The sequence below is a fragment of the Camelus ferus genome, chromosome 25 (genome assembly GCF_009834535.1).
Source record: "Camelus ferus isolate YT-003-E chromosome 25, BCGSAC_Cfer_1.0, whole genome shotgun sequence".
Classification (NCBI taxonomy): domain Eukaryota; kingdom Metazoa; phylum Chordata; class Mammalia; order Artiodactyla; family Camelidae; genus Camelus; species Camelus ferus.
The window spans coordinates 5,763,073-5,782,006 of NC_045720.1; the positions used below are offsets into that span (position 1 = coordinate 5,763,073).

Below are 18,934 nucleotides of genomic sequence, written 5' to 3' on the forward strand. Positions count from 1 at the left end.
GGTTACCAGCTCACCACAGGGCCACAGTACATAATCAGACATACAGTGTATGTAAAGTACCACTATTTCACTGGGGAAGGGGGCAAGAGGAGGAGGATGACTAGAGAAAAAAGTGTCTAAAAAGGCTCTCTAAAGGAGAAAAACAACAGGAAGAAGTTGAAAAGCACTGTCTAGGAAAACCAACTGAAATAATGGAAAATGCTTATCCAAAAGGAGAAATGATTCAGGAGAGAATCATTAACTATATACAAATATTTCTGTATGTCATATAAAAGAGATTAGATTTGGTCAGTAAGAAGGCCAGTGGCATCAAATTAAAACCAAAAGGTAGAAATAACAGAGAAAGGAGCTACCGCTCAAATTTTAGAGATAAAGATCCTAAAAATAGTATTTTCCAAAGATGGAACTAGCTACCTTAGAGAGATTTTAAGTTCATCTATAGAGGCCTGACCAGTACAGGCTGGAATGTTACAATCATCTGATGGCAAGTTGAACTTGAAGGTTCCTTTCGACCCTGAGATTACATATGTCCTTGCCATGTCTCATCGACTAGCTTTTACACACATAAAACTGTGTTATTAATCATCACATGCCCAGTACTTAGTTCTGTACCATGAATATAACATGCATTCAAAAAATATTTGAGCGCATGAGAGTGAATGATGATCTCCTTCATGGAGAGGCACAGTAAAGCTTGATGAACTTTTAAGAATATCCAAAGTTTGAATTAAATAAGTGAAAAGCAAGTCATCTAGCTTTCATTTTCGTAAACAAACAGTCCATGCCCGTTACTAAGCTATTCTCTCTCAGCTCCATACACACCCACCCACACCTTGTGCAAGAACGCCGGCCAGGGACGCTGCAAGCCCCGTGTCCCCTCTGCCAGGGCAGGGGACGAGGTGGGTAGGGGGACCATCTCCTCCATTTTGTCACAGTTCCTAGCAGTGTACCAAAAACAGTGCTTCTAAATTCTGGCAATGACAGTGATTGCCCCCATATCCCCGGAACCATATTCTTTGCACCCCCCCTCAGCAAGCCAAGACCCTCTCCTCAGAGCCTGAGTGCTGCCCTGTGAGCTCCCTTCCAAGCTCCTAAGCAACCAGACCGAAGGGGTCTTGGTCCAGCCCCACGGGTACCTCTGTTCTTCCAGCCCTAAAGGTGCGGCTCCTGGCAGAGCTTGTGTGACTATTTCGGCGTCACTTCAGTATCCTTCATTTGCTTTTCAGTCATCTGGCACCTCTCCAACCGACTCTTCATCTTAAATCTTCTGTTAAAACACCCGGTGTATTGTTTACCTGACTAGACCCTGATGGACACACCACCTCGGTAAATTCCTGGAGATGCAGAGGAAGTCCCTGGAATCAACAGGCGGGAAGTCTCAGCTTGATGTGCCAGGCACCATGCTGGGCCTTCTGGAGGGCCCTCGAGGGACCCAACTAATCACAAACGAGGCAGTAAAGTGGTAGGGAGGACATGGGTGTCGGAGGGGCAGCCCGGGCTGGACCGCAAGAGAACCTCTGGCAAGTCACTGAGCCATCTTGAGCCCTCCTTTCTACGGGTGTGAAAAATGGGGGGAACCCAAGTTTGTGGGATTGGAAGCCACTGACCTAATGGCATCCAGCCCCTTCCTCTAGTTCCTCTGGTTCCTCTAGTTCAATAGCAGGGGTAACTGAGTACTGCGGTGGGGGTGGGCGTGATTCCCCATTCCACCTCCAGTATACATCATAACGATCACCATCAGCTTTTGGAAAAACAGCATCTATATAATGACACTAGCACAGCTGTTCTCCATACAATGGAACCATAATGAATATCATGGAGGCTGAATTATCTGAGCTCCATTCCTGATTTCCCCCATGAAAAGCACAGGAAGACAGTGTAATCTGGGAATATGCAACTGCAGGTGATGTTTACCTTGAGAAGCATACCTATCAGCATCCTAATTTGAGTAGCAGAGAGTAAATTTCTGTGAATATATAGCCATTCAACACATTATTCAGAGGGAAAGTGTTTATTATCTTTGAAACATTTGCTATTCCAAGAACTAATTAAGTTTACAGACTGTGTTGTGAATACCAGAAGGCAGAAGACGTACAAATCATATTGTTAATTATGCCTCTGACAAAGGGACTACATTGCAGGTATCACATACAAATGCTACAACCAGCCAAGTCCTTTAATTTCCACAATCTCAAGCTTGGGGACAAATGAAGCCAAAACATGAGCATAAAATGAATGTAAAATTAAGTTGCTTAGAGGAAAATTCAAAAATAGCCCTAAGTGAATGCTTAATCGAGTTGTTCTGTCACCTGTTCTTGCCTATGGCCCTCCCAGAACAGCACGCTAACCCACAGTCTCCAGACAAGCACAACTGTCTAGCTTCTCGACACCTGCATTGAGAGTGTAAATTAATGATCATACGAGAAGGAGAGCTTAATTTAGTGAGACTTGAAGTAATAAAAACTAATAAAAACATGGGGTTCAAATCGCAGACCAACACTTACTTACACTATGACACTGGGGAAAATGAGCAAATCAGAGGGCCCTTGACTATCAACCCACTGATCGGGTTTCCAGAGCAGTGCGGATGAATGACATATCCATGCGCCATGCCGTGTGCATAACAAACTCTACCCTCCTGCAACTCCAGATTTCTGTATATTAATCCAAGCAGAGCCATGTAAGAAGAGAAGGTTAATAAAAAATGAACAATTTAAGCATTAATGTAGTTAGAAATAAAGACAAAGATCATTGAAAGAGGTCAGAGTTCTCCAGAGTGTCCTGTGATGAGGAAAGGGCCAGCTGTGGTAGTGCCCCAGCTGGGAAGGGTCTGGGTGCTGTGAAACTAGGAGGCTCTGAATGTGAGGCTGGAGGTTCCGTCCTAACATGTTTATTTGTTTATCCATCCTTGCTTATGTTTATTTGGGTGAGTTACTTATCCTCTCCGAAACTCAGTTTCATTGCCTGCCAAATGAGGATCGCCTCCTGCCTTACTCACTTGAGGTGGAAGTTAAACGAGACCACTGGGGAAGAAGACATCCACGACCTGGAAAGAGCTACTCAGGTATCAGTGGGGCTGCAGCCAGGGCCCCAAGGCAATTACTGCGCAGGCGCATACATCCAAGCAGTAGAGGTAAGGTGCAGAAGCTCCGCTCATTACAGGCAACATGTCCAACTGAGACTGCAAGAGGGCTACGAGGCTAGGCTTCCCCTCTGCCTCTCGCGGTGTGGCTAACTCTCTACACTCAGTTTCTGGGGATGCGTATCTGCCGCAGGGTGGTGAGGGTGCTGTGCTAAGTACAGGGAAGTGTCTCCAGGGCAGTTCACAGACTCCTGCATTTGCACAGTATCTGCAGAAAACGGCTGGGATGACCTAACAAGGAAAAAACCGAATTGGAAAGTGTTTCATGACAGTGCGCACTGGCGTATTCCCATAGGACGCTGTCTGTCTACCAGGTTATCCCTGTGCTGGAGTTCATCACACAGTCCTACCGCACGTGCGCAGGGATCACCCAGACAGGAGTCAAAGCTGCCCACTGGACCAGCGCTGTGCTAAGGGAACTGTCCGGGATGGTGGAAATGTCCGACAAAGTGGTCTCCAGCCACACGTGGCCACTGAGCACCTGAGGTGCAGCGAGTACGGCTGAAGAACTCAATGTTTAGTTTTATTTCATTTTAATGAATGAATTAATTAACATTTAAATTTAAATAGCCTCAAGTGGCTAGAAGTTACCAGAGCACAGATCTGGAGTACAGCTAAACACTAAAAAGGAAGGGGAAAGGCCTGTGACCACCAGAAAGAGCTGCCATCAAGTGCAGGTGCTTTTTCTTCATTCAGCAGCTGTTACCGAGTGCCTGCGACACACTGTCCACACTCCCTAACAAGTACCTAAGGGCTCTGAGCAGCAGCTGGGTGGGTGACAAGCACACGCGGACTCAGGAGGCAGACGACCCAGGGCTCAAGAGACATTGGGGACTTCTTAATGATACTGACCCTATTCTCAAGAAATACACACTTTAGGAAAAACTACATGTGGATACTCACAAAGCCAAGTTTACATTTTAAGTACAGTTGAAGTACTACAAAATTTACAGGGGTAGTAAACGCTTCTAGGTCAAAAGATCGAGGGGTTTCAGAATAAGTGGTATTTCAGCTGAGCCTAAAAGAACAGGCCGGATTACGTGATAGGGAATCCTAGGCAGGGGGAGCAGCCTGAGCTAGACTGCAGGCAGACCCACGGCAACAGCACAAAACACAGAGCAGCAGACACAGGCACGCCAGGTTCAAAGGCGGAGAATATCTGGTGACACCGCTGAGAAGGTAGGGAGATGGGACACAGACTGGGCAGCAGTTCCTTTACGACAGGACTGGAAGCCTCAGGAGGCCTGATGTGGGGCAGGGGCAGGAAGAGCCAGAGTCGTGGTTCAGAAAGAGAAACTGCATCGCACAGCAATGCCCGATGGCTGCTCTGCTGTAAGTGATGCTTTAGTGGCCACAGCTATTTGTGCTAAGGTTAAACTACTTTAATAGACAAGGATGCCACATAAAGGCTGCAGAGGATCAATGAATGCGATAAAGAAAAAGCAAGGGGGGTTTAACCTTTTTAAAATTGAAGTATAGTTAATTTACGATGTTGTGTTAGTTTCAGGTGTACAGCAAAATGATTCAGTTATATATACGTGTACATATGTGTACATATATATACTTTTTCAGATTCTTTTCCATTATAGGCTATTACAAAATATTGAATATACTTCCCTGTGCTATACGATAGGTCCTTGTTGTTGATCTATTTTACATATAATAGTATATATCTCCTAATCCCAAACTCCTAATTATCTTTCCCCACACCCTTTCCTCTTTGGTAACCATAACTTTGTTTTCTATGTCTATGAGTCTCTTTCTGTTTTGTAAATAAGTTTATATCATTTTTTTTAGATTCTACATATAACTGATAAGATATCTGTCTGACTTACTTCACTTAATACGATAATCTCTTGGCCCATCTGCGTTGCTGCAAATGGCATTATTTCATTCTTTTTATGGCTGAGTAATACTCCATTGTGTAAATATACCACTTTTTCTTTATCCATTCATCTGTCGGCAGACATTTAGGCTGTTTCCATGTCTTGGCTATTGTAAATAGCACTGCTATGAACAGTGGGGTGATGTATCTGTTCAAACTAGAGTTTCTCTAGATATATGCCCAGGAGTGGGATTGCTGGATCATATGGTAACTATTTTTAGTTTTCTAAGGAACCTCCATGCTGTTCTCTATGGTGGCTGCACTGCTCTCTCCTCAGCAATGTAGGAGGGCCCCCTTTCTCCACACTCTCTTCAGCACTTAGTATTTATAGACTTTTTGATTATGGCCATTCCGACTGGCATGAGGAGACACCTCTTTATAGTTCTGATGTGCATTTCTCTAATAACCAGTGATGCTGAGCATCCTTCCGTGTGCCTCCTCCTGGCCATCTGTAGGTCTCCTCTGGAGAAATGTCTATTTAGGTCTTCTGTCCATTTTTTGATTGGGTTGTTTGGGGTTTTTCTGATGAGCTATTTGTATATTCTGGAAATCAATCCCTTGTCAATAGTATCGTTTGCAAATATTTTCTCCCAGTCCGTAGGCTATCTTTTCATTTTGCTTATGGTTTCCTTTGCTGTGAAAAAGCTTTTAAGTAAAAAGTGGTTTTTGAGACCCTCTACAGGCCCTTTAACACCTGCATCAGAAGAGTGAAGCGAATTAAAAATCTCCAATAATTCATGCAAAAAATACAAGATGTGCTGTTACGAATTTCAGTGAAGAAACTCAAATATTATACATTAATATAAATCTAAGGCCATGGGCTGAGGACCGGAAAAAGTGAGAATTACTACACAGTAGTATCCACAAAATGCCTTCTTATAAATACAGGGTCATTCTACTCTGGGACTGAAAAATAAGGTGTTAAGGAAAATTCTGTTATGTATCTATCAAAGAACAAAAAAATCACTACATTACAACTTTTCTACAGGACGGAATAAAAGGATTAATAAGCTACAAGTTTGGACAACTAGTCAAACAGAAAAAAATCTTACTGGAGGATGGATACAAATGTATGACGTCCTATTTCTTTTCCTCTAATCTACTTCTAGCTTAAATCTGTTGAATTCATTCCTATTTCCTCCAAATGCATTCAGATCTCTTAAATCTTTGATACCTTTTAAGTTTCCTGCTCAATAGCTACACTTGATTCTTCCAGAAGCGATATTTTACAAGTCATACATATAAAATGTTAAAAGAAAAAAACTTTGCCTGAAACAAGAACCAATAACCACAAGAATTATGACTGATATTTCATGTGGACTTCCAAACGTCCGAATGCCAAGGCATCACACCTTCATGTATGCTCATGAGTCACCAGCTGAGTATGTTCAAAAACTCTGAATTCTAAGAAAGAAAATATTACAAAAAAAGAAAAGGCTCAGAGTTCAGTCAGTGTTGTTTTTGCTTTTGTTTGTTTTGTAAATTAAATGTCTGTTCAGCCATAGCCCACACTGGGTACAGTTAAAGGAGAGAAGGAGACAGGACTCAGCATGTACTGAGAGCCTACCGAACCTCAGACAAACATATTTTGGGCACTTTTAAATATACTGTCTCAATCTCCAAGGGAGGTAGACAAACACAGGGGAGTCTCTTCTTGCCTTTCAAGCTAGTAAGTGAAAGTAATAGGTATTGTGCCCACATCTGATAAAAGGTCCACGTTTCTGGCTACAGCAATAGTGTCACATTCTCCACTGTGAATTTGTAATCCAAGACCTGAATATTTCCTTTCCACTTTCTGTTTTCTTTGCTGCTTAACTTTCTCCATACCTAGAGCTTTTCTAAGTGGATTAGTTCAACAGATACGCAAGTGTTTTAATCACTGTCAGAAAGTAAATGAAAAATGGATTTTGCTTTAAGATATACAAAATCAAGTGAAAAAATATAAAAAGGAGCAAATTACTTTATAAGTTACAATCCACAAGTCTAGTGCTAATAATTCCATATATTTATTCAGCACTACCTATGACTCGAAGTGCTCCCACACCCATTACATCCTCTTACTGCATCACAGAAATCCCTGGCTTTTGGCAAATGGTTATCAGCATTCCATTCGCTGCTTCTAGTCTTGAGGCTTATTTATCTGGCTGTCAATCTATTTGTTTTTTCAAATAATCATAAACTGGTGATTGTGGGTGAGGAAAGTATACAGCAGACAATAAAATATATCCTTAAAAATCAGTGTGATTTTTTCCTGTTATCAAAATCTTAAATGTACAAAAGAATTTTTAAAACAGCCTACTTTATTACATTAGAACAATAGTTTATAGAATAAGCAGTTACTAAATAGACAACCAGAACATCACACAGTGTGTTACTAGCTATTGGTCAAGAAATTTAATTTATTCATGGGACAAAGTTTTCTACTTTTGCCTGCAAATGTATAAAGCATTATCGTAGATGTGAACCACAGTCTCACAAGCCCTAGAGTTTTCCATCTTTTCAGTCTTAGGATCCCTTCCACTTAGACTCACACAAAATGTTAAGAACCCCAGAGAGCTTTTTGTTTAAGTGTTATAATTTATCAATATTTACAATAATTTAAATTAAAATTGAGAAACTTAAAAACATTTATTAATTTAAAAACAACAAAACAAACCATTACATTTTAACATAAAAACATATTTTCATAAAAATTACCACATTTTCAAAAAGGAAAAAAATCTGAGTAGAGTGGCACTTTTACTTCCGCACATTTATTTAATGACTATCGTTAAAAAATGACAGCTGAATTCTCTTATTTGCTTCTAAGTTTTATCTATTACAAAATGTTGTGACTGAAGTATATGAAAAAACTCCTTACAGACAGACAGACGGGGGAAAAGGAGGTGTGTTTTAACAGGCTTCTCAGGTAACTGTGGATATTCTTTGGACACCAAAACGCAACAAACACTAACCTTTTCCAGGTGAGTTGCAATATGGAATTGAAATTGTATCAATGAACTTATATTCTGTTAATTAAAATCCACTGGCCTATCTTACACTTGAAATGAATCTTTTATTCCTGCATGACTTTGTAACAACATACATGATCATTTGAAAAATACTGGCTTTCTGTGCAGTCTTCGAATTGCAAATACTTTCATTTTACAATATTTAAAAAGCGTATTTGTTTATATCACTGCACTCATCAGTCTTTAAGTATTAGGAAACAGCGAAGCATGTGGTTAGAATTTCAAGAGCTCGAATTCATTTGAAAGCTCAAATCTTATCACTGACAACAAATATAGCTACTTAACCTGAAGTAAAGGCGAACTTATTTCATTTTTGAGAAAAAGTCTGCAAAATACCCACACCTGAATAATCTTTATCAATATGTCAATATCAATCTTTCAAGAAAAAATAGATCTTTATGAAAAAAGTGGCTGGTTCAGCTAACAACTCGAACAAGCACACAAGTGTTTTCCCTTGAGACGGCTGTTTGCTAACATGGCGTCCCGAAGAAGGGCTGTACACAGGCTTCTCTTTGTCACAAAGAATAGTAAAGAGGAGCACACTCAGAGAGAGACATTCAACAGCATTAACAATTCCTACGGCTCCAACAAAAACATTTTTAGGTGAAACTGGTGGGCCGCTCTAATGCATTATGAATGTCTTTTATAACAGAGAAAGTGTGGTTTTAGAATCAGGAGACAGAATCCAAAACCGTGTGTAAGACCTTGAGCAATTAAACTTCTCTGACCGTAGGTACCTACCTGGCAGCACTGTGGGAAAAATTAAATTATTTGTAAAATGCTGACCACTGGGTCTGGCACGTAGTAGGTCCTCAATAAGTGGATCTGTTAGTATTATTATTTAAGAAACTCAATTTGTTAGTTTGCAGTTTTTCAAAGTAATGGGAATGCGATGTGGGATTAGATAAAGTTAAGGTTTGGTGGCAAAATGGTTAGTAACCACTGCCTTCTATACCTAGTCCTTGGCAGACATGTAAACAAGCCTTCACAGTTCCCACCGAAGTTTGTTCCCACTACAATTTCTAGTTCCATCCTCAGTGAGGAAGGCAATAATCATTCAAAACCTTTCTAAAACACCGGTTTGCACGTTTGGGGTGGTCTCCAGTCACGTAACCACCCCTTCCTCAGAGCAAGTAACTGCAGCTAAGAGCAGGCGACATCAGAGATTGTTAGATTCTGTTTTCAAAAACTACAAAAGGCCAAAAACAACGCAGACTTTGTAGCTGCTCCCAGGTAGCTAGTCCTAGTCTTCCTGTTGTCAAGATGAAAACTCACATTGGGCGACGCCCCAGCTCTCACCAGGCAGTCTCCTCCTCCCCGCCAGCTTTTGTATGGTCCTCCTCAGAGCCTCCCTCCCGCTGCCGCTGCCGACAACGCCCGCCACCCTCAGCGGACTCGGCGTCAGCGGGCACCCCCTCTGCATTCGCCTTTATGTTGCCCATCTTCCCCTGCAGTTCCCGTTCCACCTGAGCAGAAGTCCCGTCTGGCTCCCGCTGCTCCCTACGTCACACCCGGCCCAAGGACAAGGTTAGTATGAGGACAATAAGCATAAGATAAGTGAACAGATGAACATTCCCAAGCTCTCTTCCTTTTTTTAATGTCACAAATTATTATCATACGTTGACATTTGTGAACCCTGAACACATCAGAAACACACACAAGGTTCTAAAACATGGACTTTTCCATACTGGTCAACAGAATTACCTCCCATACAAGCTACCAACCAGGCTCCTAGTGAAAAAAAAAAAAAAAGGTTCTTATTTTAAACAATTCTTTCTTAATTGACAAGAAAATGACAAGACACTGTCCATGCAAATTTCCCCTGCATTCTGTTTCTTCCCTCAGTGGACTCTACTTCAGTTATATTTACAGATTTTGTGGGCAAACGTTTGCCTTCTCGTGTGGGCCTATGGGGTTTGCTCTGGATTCCGTCTACTGTCACAGCTTTATCCGCCGCTAGAGTGCTGGCGGCCCCACACCATCTTCACTGGGTCAGACCCCTTTCATCAACAGCTCAGCAGCCAGCTGAGCTGAGTATGTCCTGTGCCTAAGACGCTTCACACCGATTATCCCATTCAACCCTCACACCGCCCACAAAGGGGTAAGCCCTGGCACCCCACTTTCAGATGAGGGTCCACTGCTAGAGAGAGTGTAAAAGAGAGAGGCTCCCTCCCGTCTGTGTGCGCCGGGCTGCAGCGCCTACTGGCCTCCCTCACCTGGATGTCCTGGTCAACACAAGCCGCCACGTGCCCACTAAACTCATCCTCCCTGTCCCCCGCCGACGCTCCCAAACTCTGAAAACGGTGCTACGATACACATTCCGTCCTCTGAGAAATGATAAAATGTTAAAAATGGTTTATTTAGTTCTAAAACGTCATTCAAAATAACGACACGTATCAAGTGGCATATAAGACACATTAAATAAACATTAGTTCCGTGAAGTCAAACGTCAGATGGCACTTGTTTCCAATGCTATTATTGTCATTGCCTATTTTACTGATCTGTGTTTAAACCTAAAGGTGTTAAGCAAAGAAGTTGTTTTTTAAAAAGTCCAATAAAAAAATAAAGAACCATTCTCCATCAGAACTTCAACCTCTGGTGACAGTCCCTTCTGTCAGTAATGTACCCTCAGTCAACGCCTTGACTTTCCTCTTACCACCTGACTACACAATGCCTTGTATCAGTCACTCGTTCATATTATTAATCTTCTCAAACCTAATTATATAAAAAATATCAACTCCCACACCTGTGTTTCAATAACTCTAATAGTGACAATGATGGCAATGATAATACTTTTTGTGTTACAGTTTCCAAACTGAGAAGTCTCGCTCATATTTTTCCAGTTTCCCTTTCTCTAGGGGTGAGCAAATTTTAAAGGTGAGGAGGCAGAAGCCCAGAACAGAGCAGGGAAGTAATTTGTCTGAGGTCACAGGTTTCAAAGGATCAGACATCCATGTAGGTGTGGAGGGAGGAAGGGCAGGCCTTTTCCTCCAAGGAACATTTCCTGAACCAGAACACCGCACTTAACAAAGCATAATCGATTTCTTATGGTAAAAAAAGCTACAAACCCAAATTCTAGACAACATACGTCAAAAGCAGGGGACACAGGGTAGACATGCCCTTTTTCAGAGCTGGAGGGGTCATCAAAACAGTCACAGGCCTCGGTTTATAAGGCACCTGCCCTTCATGTATAGGTACAGACCCCCATGGCTTCTCCTTCCCAAGTAAGAACCCCAGTCCTTCCCAGACACGTGGGGTGACTTCTGGTGCAACTGGAGGGATTAGGGCTGTGATAAGGCTCTGTAACTAGGAAACATTAAAGTGTTTCTGCATCTGCAACACAAATGGCTATAATTAAAAAAAAATTAATCCTTACAATAAAACTTTTGTCAACCTCATTTTGCTCAAGGTCATGTAACTAGAAAGGGGCACAGTTGGAAAAGAACTGTCATAAACATGCAGAGACCCCAAGGAGCACGCCTGGCCTGTGGGGCTAGGAAAACCACAGGAAGCAGAGCCTTTAAACAGGGCAGTGACGTGGAGGAGAACCCAACTACAGCTGAGGCCTTGGATACGGAGACCAAGCTGCACAGACAGAGCAGCGCTGGCCCAGAGCCAGGAAAGAAAAGATGTCAAAAGAACGGGGCACTAAGACAGATACTCAGCTTGTCCACTGGTCACTAAATGGACTGAATCCTGCCATCTGCCCTGCACCGTGAGCAAGACAGTGGTGGAGAAACAAAAAATCAGCCCTGACCTCTTGGGAGTTACTGTCCAGTAAGGGAGGCAGACTTGGTAAAGGACTTGGGGCGGAGGGGCTGGAGAGAATCAGTAAAGAAAACAAGAAGCCCTCTCACTGTGTATTACTAGCTGTAATGTGACAACAATAAACCTAAATATGAACCATCATCGCAACGGCCGCTTCTGTGCACTAACTGGGCGACCACAGTCTCCAGGCAATTTATTGGGCCTTACAACAGGCCATCTCCTGCGATTGTCAGAACAATAGGGAACACTCAGGAAAGCAACGTATCTAATTCACAGCTGCTCATCAGCATTGCTGGTTGTGGACCCAGGATTAGCTGGGCACAAACACTCACCAGCTTCCTCTCAGAAAATGCTTCTTAAGCATCAACTACGAGGAGCAATTACTCACACGCTGAGTCTGCAGTCGTAATCAAGACACGCCCTCCGACCACGCACGTTACACGGCCCACTGTCCTGAAAGCGCGGTGCTGCCCAGCAGCCTCAGCTGGACACGGGCTCCTTCTATGCTTGGCAGTAGCCCGACTTCCAGCCAACCATGGAATTGCTCTGTGAAGATCCACAGTCCTGTTTCCGCATGCTGCTCCACTTCTCACCCCGCCCAGGAGCTGAGGATGGCACCATGCTCCCAAAAGACGCCGGGCAGGAGGCTGACCCTTGCTGTCCCTAACTTTCTCTAACCTATGGATGCTGAATACAAATAACAGTACAGGCAAGGAATAATTTAATCCTTTTTAAAAGTGTTTTTACTACTAAGCTGAATCTGGAGTGAGTCTTCAAACTTCCTACCTCTGTAGGCTGAGGATCTATTCAAAGTAAGAAGGGTATTTCAACAGCTCAGTAACTGAAAGAAACATGACCCCTCTTACAAGCCACTGTGTATACCTAATAAAGCTGATTTTTCAGTAATTTGGCAATAACAATTAAAAGATCTAAAAATTCTCTTCCCCCTCATTCCTGTTCCTGAGATCAACATGGTAATAATCTCCCCTAAGCAAAGCATGATTCGTATCAATAAATGCACAAATTAAAATCAGATATATATATAACTATACAAACACACAACTTTATATATAAAACTATCCTATTTTCATACACTTATGTACTGTATATAGAAACACATGTATTGATTTTCCTGAAGACTGACAGCAGACATACATACACCTGTGCATGTGCACACACAGTAACAACTTCTGCAAACAATAAGATACATTCAAATTGAACTTTTTAACACTAATTTTTAAAAACACACAATTCGTTCAGCACTGCTGTGTGACAAGGTCCAACAGTGCTAAAACAATCCTTTGAGCCTAACAGTAAAGATTCTTAAAGATTCCTCCAATTATTTTCAGGACAACATCCACACTCACCGAGCTGTAAAGACCCTCAGTGGAGTTAAGACAAGCTGACTCTTCTCTCAGCCTCTCCCTTCCACACGACGACCATCCACCCAGGACTCCTCACCATCCCAGAATCTCCCATGGTCCCTTGGGCTCCATGGCTTGGAATATGCTGTCATCCGTTCCCCCTCTGCTCCTTCAATCCCACTTGAGCTGTAAATTCAACCTGGAACGTACCATTCCCGTCAAGACTCCTTCCAAACGCCCCCGGAGTCACACTCTCCAGGCGCCCTTCCAGCACTGGGGCCGCGCCTCCAACAGGACGGAACCACTTCATGTCTTCCTCCTGCCTGGGTACATCCTGAAGGCACAGTCAGCATCTTTATTCCTCTCCTCTCCTCATCCAGCTCCAGCATAGTGTCTGATACAAAAGTACTTAACAAATTCACTTATTCCACAAACATCTGAATCCCTCTATGTGCTAGGAAATCAACAATGAGCAGAAAGAGACACATCACAGGCCCTGCTGGACCTTAAATGTTAAACATATTAGCCACTGCCAATTAATGATGTCAAATGATACATATACTCAGACACTATGTGAAAACATTTAAGTAATTTAAAATGTTTAGAAAAATTAAAAAGAAACATAAAAGAATATAAAAAGCAAATCTGTTTTACAGAGATCTAAAGGTGCAAGGTCAAAATACCAACCAGAAGAGAAAAATCATTTTGTTCGAATAGATGAGCCCACACTACCCTCTTCTAGGAAAAGAAAACAAAGGAGAAGAATCAGACTGCTTGTCTTTCACCAGAAACGCTTCTGAAAACAAGTATTTCTGTGCAGTATGATTCGTATTTGATCAGATCCGATAACAGTATTTCTGCAAATCAATTTCAATCACAATTAAGCACAGCAACTTGCAGTGAGTAGACACCATGTAAGAATGGGTTTTGCTACACAGGTAAGCATCACTGTTATTATTCAAATTGTGCTCATGTACTGGAAACATCTGGGAGGCAAAACACACATATCTAAATATGCAGAGATGACGTGCACACAACCACTACCATCCCTTTCTAGCGGAGCTGAGAAAATCATTCAGTTGCTTTGGAGGGACCTACCTGGGTCTGAATATGTTTCTGCCACTTACCGGCCACTTACCCCGAGTCGAGTTATTTAACCTGAGCCTTGGTCCTGTCACTTAGCAAACAGAGACAACATCCGCCCTCACTACTAAGAAACCTCTAATTCCTGGGAGGAGGCGACACTTCCCCCATCCCCCCTTCACCCACAAACAGGAGCTCAGATAGGGCCTGGGACAGAACGGACGTCTGGCAGACAAAAGGAGGCTACCACATGTTTAATGTTCATTCACCCAAAATGTTCAGTGAGCACCTTCTATGTGCGGGGCAGGTTTTGACTGTTTGGTGTCAGGAGTGAGTAATACGAAGACCCTGCCCTCATAAAGTGTACATTCCGAGGGAGGGATGTCGCCTTCAGAGAGAATAAAGGACTAGAGATGGTCCTGGAGGGGCCCTTGGGCTCACCAACCAGTCTCACTGAGCTCTTCACCTGCTCTGCTTCTCAGACACGAGGTCAGCGTGCGGCAAGGAGCCCAGGAGGGCCCGGAGCCATGAGTGTCCCCGCCACTGGAAAGCTAGGGGGAAACCCGGCGGGCCACACGGACCAGGCTTCTTAGACACACTGCTCTTCACCTGGGGCCAGGCCCGGGGCCAGGACTGCTCTACTCCAGCACAAGCCAAGCAAAGACACCAATGCGGCACTCCAAAGCCAAGGCCTTTGGTAATAACAAAAGGACACATTTTGAAGGACTAGGCAAGTGAAAAAGAAAACACGGAAATCAGGGATGCTAATCAGGCCTGCACCTCACGGTGCTGTTAAGAGGCTTCAGTGAGGTAACGAGTGCAAATCTTTGGTAAGAGCACTTGTAAAGTGATTTGCAAATGCCATCATGGTATCATCATTATCTTTACCAACGTTATTTACTCCTATCTGTGCTTGATTATATCATTAAGGAACAGCTAATATTCTAGAAATTAACTTTACCCAGAAAGATGAAGCTACCAAATAAAATCTTATATAAAAAAAACAAAAATTTCCTACAATAAGGAAAGCAAGGGTTTAGATGACAACATGGTGTTGAAAACTGAGTAAGCAACCAAACAGAAAATGAATTCCTATAATCTCCACGCGAACTGGCCACAAGAGCACCTGATGTGACAACAGACAAAAGTCAGCCTCTCACTCACACACCAGACTCAGGCTCTAAGCCTCTGCTCTTCTGCCTGCAGTGCCGTCTCCACCTCGTGGACAGCTGGCAAACTCCTACTCACCCTTCAAGGCCCAACATAAAAGTATCATCTCTGTAGTTTTCCTTGTCTTCCCACCAGTGCTCCCACAGCACTTTTGGCATCCATTTATCTCTTACTAAATACCTCCTGTGTGTCAGTCACCGTTACGGGGTACGGGGGCACAACAGTGAGCAGACAGCTGCTGCTGACACGCAGTCTGCGCTCCAGGAGGGAGGGACGGATGGTACCCGCAGCACTGGCCAGGCGGTGAAGGAGTGCTCTGAAGGCGACTGAGCTGAGTGAGGAGGGTGCCTGGGGTGCGGGGAGGACACTTTTGAGCACCGCTTTGATCACACGGTGTACACTTGGTTCCACGGCACAGGGTCAGGTAGGCTGCGGCAGCTGCTCTCTTATTCACCGTCACCCCCGGCGGTTAGCATGGCACTGCCACAGCACTTGACAAATACAAACTGTAAAAATACTAATAAAAATAATAGCAGCCGACGTTAACTGAATGCTACTACCTACCAGGTAGTGAACACTTCACCTGTGTCTGTGTAATCTTCACTACAGCCCTCGGAGGTAATGTTTTTATAGTATTTCACATATTACCCCAATTGAGGAACCGAAGGGTTAAACTGCCTGCCCAGGGCACACAGCCAGCAAGCTGGGGGACCCGGTAGATTTAAATCCAAGCGATCTGATTCTAGAGGCCTCATTCTTAGTTGCTATCCAATACTGCCTTCCAAAATACTGGACATTCAGAGTCATCTTGAATCCAAACAAATCAGAATTGTCCATTTGTGCTCTACAATATGCCTAAAAATGCCCTGTATTGGCCCAGGAACAGAGTCCTCACAGCCCTGGAAGGGAGTGAGAATGGGCACTGGGTCCAGAATGGGCACTGGGTCCTGACTGGGGCCGGGACATGGAGGAGTGAGCTCAGCTCGGCAGGAGAGCGCGGGTGAGATGCTGGCCTGCGGGCCAGGGCAGGACCCAGATCCCACCTGCCGAGAGATGGCCTCATTGCACAGCGCACTTACAAGGGACGGGTACAGAATCACATAATTTCAGAGTGTGACTCTGATTCACAGACGTTTTACTATCCAGCTACAAAGACCCATTAGCTTCAAAGATCCTGAAGTACCAACAAGGCCCCCCACAGTCCCCACTGCCGCCATGACAACGTCTCACCCGACAGCACGTACAGGCCGGGTGGGCAGCTTCCACCACAGCCAACCCACCCACGGCAGACGAATGCTGCCTCGCGCAAGCCATCCTCTTTGGGTCTGGTGCTCTGCAGCAATGCAACTATAATCATCACTGGTTTGGGGGAGATGTTTCCAGACAGGTCGGACCACTGTGTCACGTGTTTAATGTAAAAGAAAAGCGCCCATAAAATACACTCAGCAACTTTCAAACCTGAGCCAGGCGCAGAGAGGGTCTGATTAGTCAATACAACATCTTGACAGAACGCATCAGTGTTGACCTTTCTTCTTAACGGAATGGGATACAGAGTGAGGGAGACAGAGGAAGAAAGGGAGGGAAGAGACCTGATGTCTGGAAATGCCGTGGGGAGAAAACCTGCCATCACCCCAGAAGCCAGCCCAGGAGCAGCAGCGAAGCCGCGCCCACCAGTCAGCGCAGCGAGTTCTTCTCCCCCTGCCCCGACGGGAGGAGCCTGAGGAAAGACACAGGAAGCAGCAGGGCCTCGGCCCCTGCTGGGCGGCAGAAGCCATGGTACTCTTCATGGATATTTCACTTACAGCCCCCACTCCGACCTGCCTCACACACACCTCCCGACAACACCGCTGGCTGGGCAGTGCCACCCCCCTTCCCAGGGGAGGAAACTGCTGCCGGTGAACACACATCCCCGCAGCCGACAGCTGGCCCAGAGCCCACCTGACATCCACCCGGTCAGACTACTTGTTCAAACAACAAAACCAGAATCTCCAGTAACAAGCTTTTCCCAGGCCCTCAAGCCACTTCCCATCCATCCCAACACACCAACACACGACCGAGAAACAGCGATGGAGAAAAAAGGCGGTGGCAGGGACTTTTGGGGCTATGGAGGCTTAGGACAACTGGGCATAGCCAATGCAGGATTATCTGATTATCTTCCACAAAGTGACCCAGTAACCAAGAGCTCAGCTCTACCACCCTGCCCTCTAGTATTAACTTTATAAATCCAACCATGTCCTAATCTCCCAGGGCAACGCTGTGAAATGCTTTGTGATTCTACCGCAGGTTTTGTCAGATGCGAATCCAAACACTACATACAACATTGCTAACTACTTTTCTCTCTGCCCTATGGACAACTTTAACTGCTGTAAGTCCATCAGCCCAATGAGCAACTCTGAACATATCCATTCATGTAATACTTAATGACATTAGAAAACCTTTTATTTTTTACTTTGAAAAACCAGAGGGAGACTAGACAAAAGTGCTTCTTCAAGAGTTTCTCCAAATTACTGAAAAAGCATTAATTCCGGCAGTGTGCCTATTCCTGTTTTGATCATTATGCTGGGTGTCAGAGGAAGCCCTCTAACCGTCTGCAGTATCACAGAACAAAACATTACACCTGAAAGGTAACCATACGGCAGGTACCTGGCAGAATGGGAAATGTACCAGTTTAGTACATTTTGCTCCCATTGCCAATTACTCATAAAAGGTGACAGGCTGAGAGCCTGCCAAATAAACGCTTTCTACCCAGTATCTCCCCAAGTAACCATGGCCAAAGCAGGCACAGCACAAATTATCCTAACATATCTTACCTCAAAATATGATTCAGAAGGCCCCATTTAAGTACACACCCACACTACTGGCAGAAGGCTTAGCTGGTGCAGCGCGTCTATAAATCAGACAGTGAAGGCTTGTCATGCTGATGAACTCTGACCTGGCTATTCAACTCTGGGAGACTCCTAAACAAAGTATCTGAGTTCCAGGCACACTGGGCACACAGGCCCCACCTTCGAGGAGATTACCTTGTAGAAGGGACACATGAATAAGATTACAATCTAGGGTGATGATGGCCACGATAGAGTTAGGCAGATACTCCAAGAGATCAGAAAAGGACAGAAGAGGGTACTCAACCCAGAACTGAGTGGGTGGCAAACTGGCTTCTTCTGGGTGGTGACACCTGAGCTGAATCCCTAAGAACATAAATGAATTACACACAGAAGAGGGAGAAGGGCATTTGTGTTTAAAATAACAAAACAACAGAAGAGCACACAGAGGTCTTACAGAAAAGAAAGTGCTTTCATGAATCAGACAAGAAATCTGGATCTAGAGGGGAGCAGCAGACATGAGACCGGATAGGCAAGTGGGGCAATGAACACCGTCCTGAGAAAGACCTTGAGGGTATGAGTTACCTTGAGGATATGATATGCCAGTGAAAATTTTAAACAAAAAAAATGACTTGACTGCATCTGCATGTTTAAAAAGACCTGCATTTTGCATTGTTTCCTTTTAAAAT

General features: G+C 44.1%; 1 protein-coding gene across 3 annotated transcripts in view; it reads right to left on the minus strand.

Moving 5' to 3' along the window:
• Positions 1–18,934, minus strand: part of KHDRBS3 (KH RNA binding domain containing, signal transduction associated 3) — a 147,592-nt gene that overhangs the window by 108,370 nt on the left and 20,288 nt on the right. Inside the window, exon 1 of one of the 3 annotated variants that reach the window (XR_004315074.1) lies at positions 13,381–13,507. The exons of the other annotated variants lie outside the window; for them this stretch is intronic. The gene's annotated coding sequence lies outside the window, so the exon portion shown is untranslated. Of the gene's footprint in view, positions 1–13,380; positions 13,508–18,934 lie in introns of those variants that run through there. 3 annotated transcript variants of the gene reach the window in all.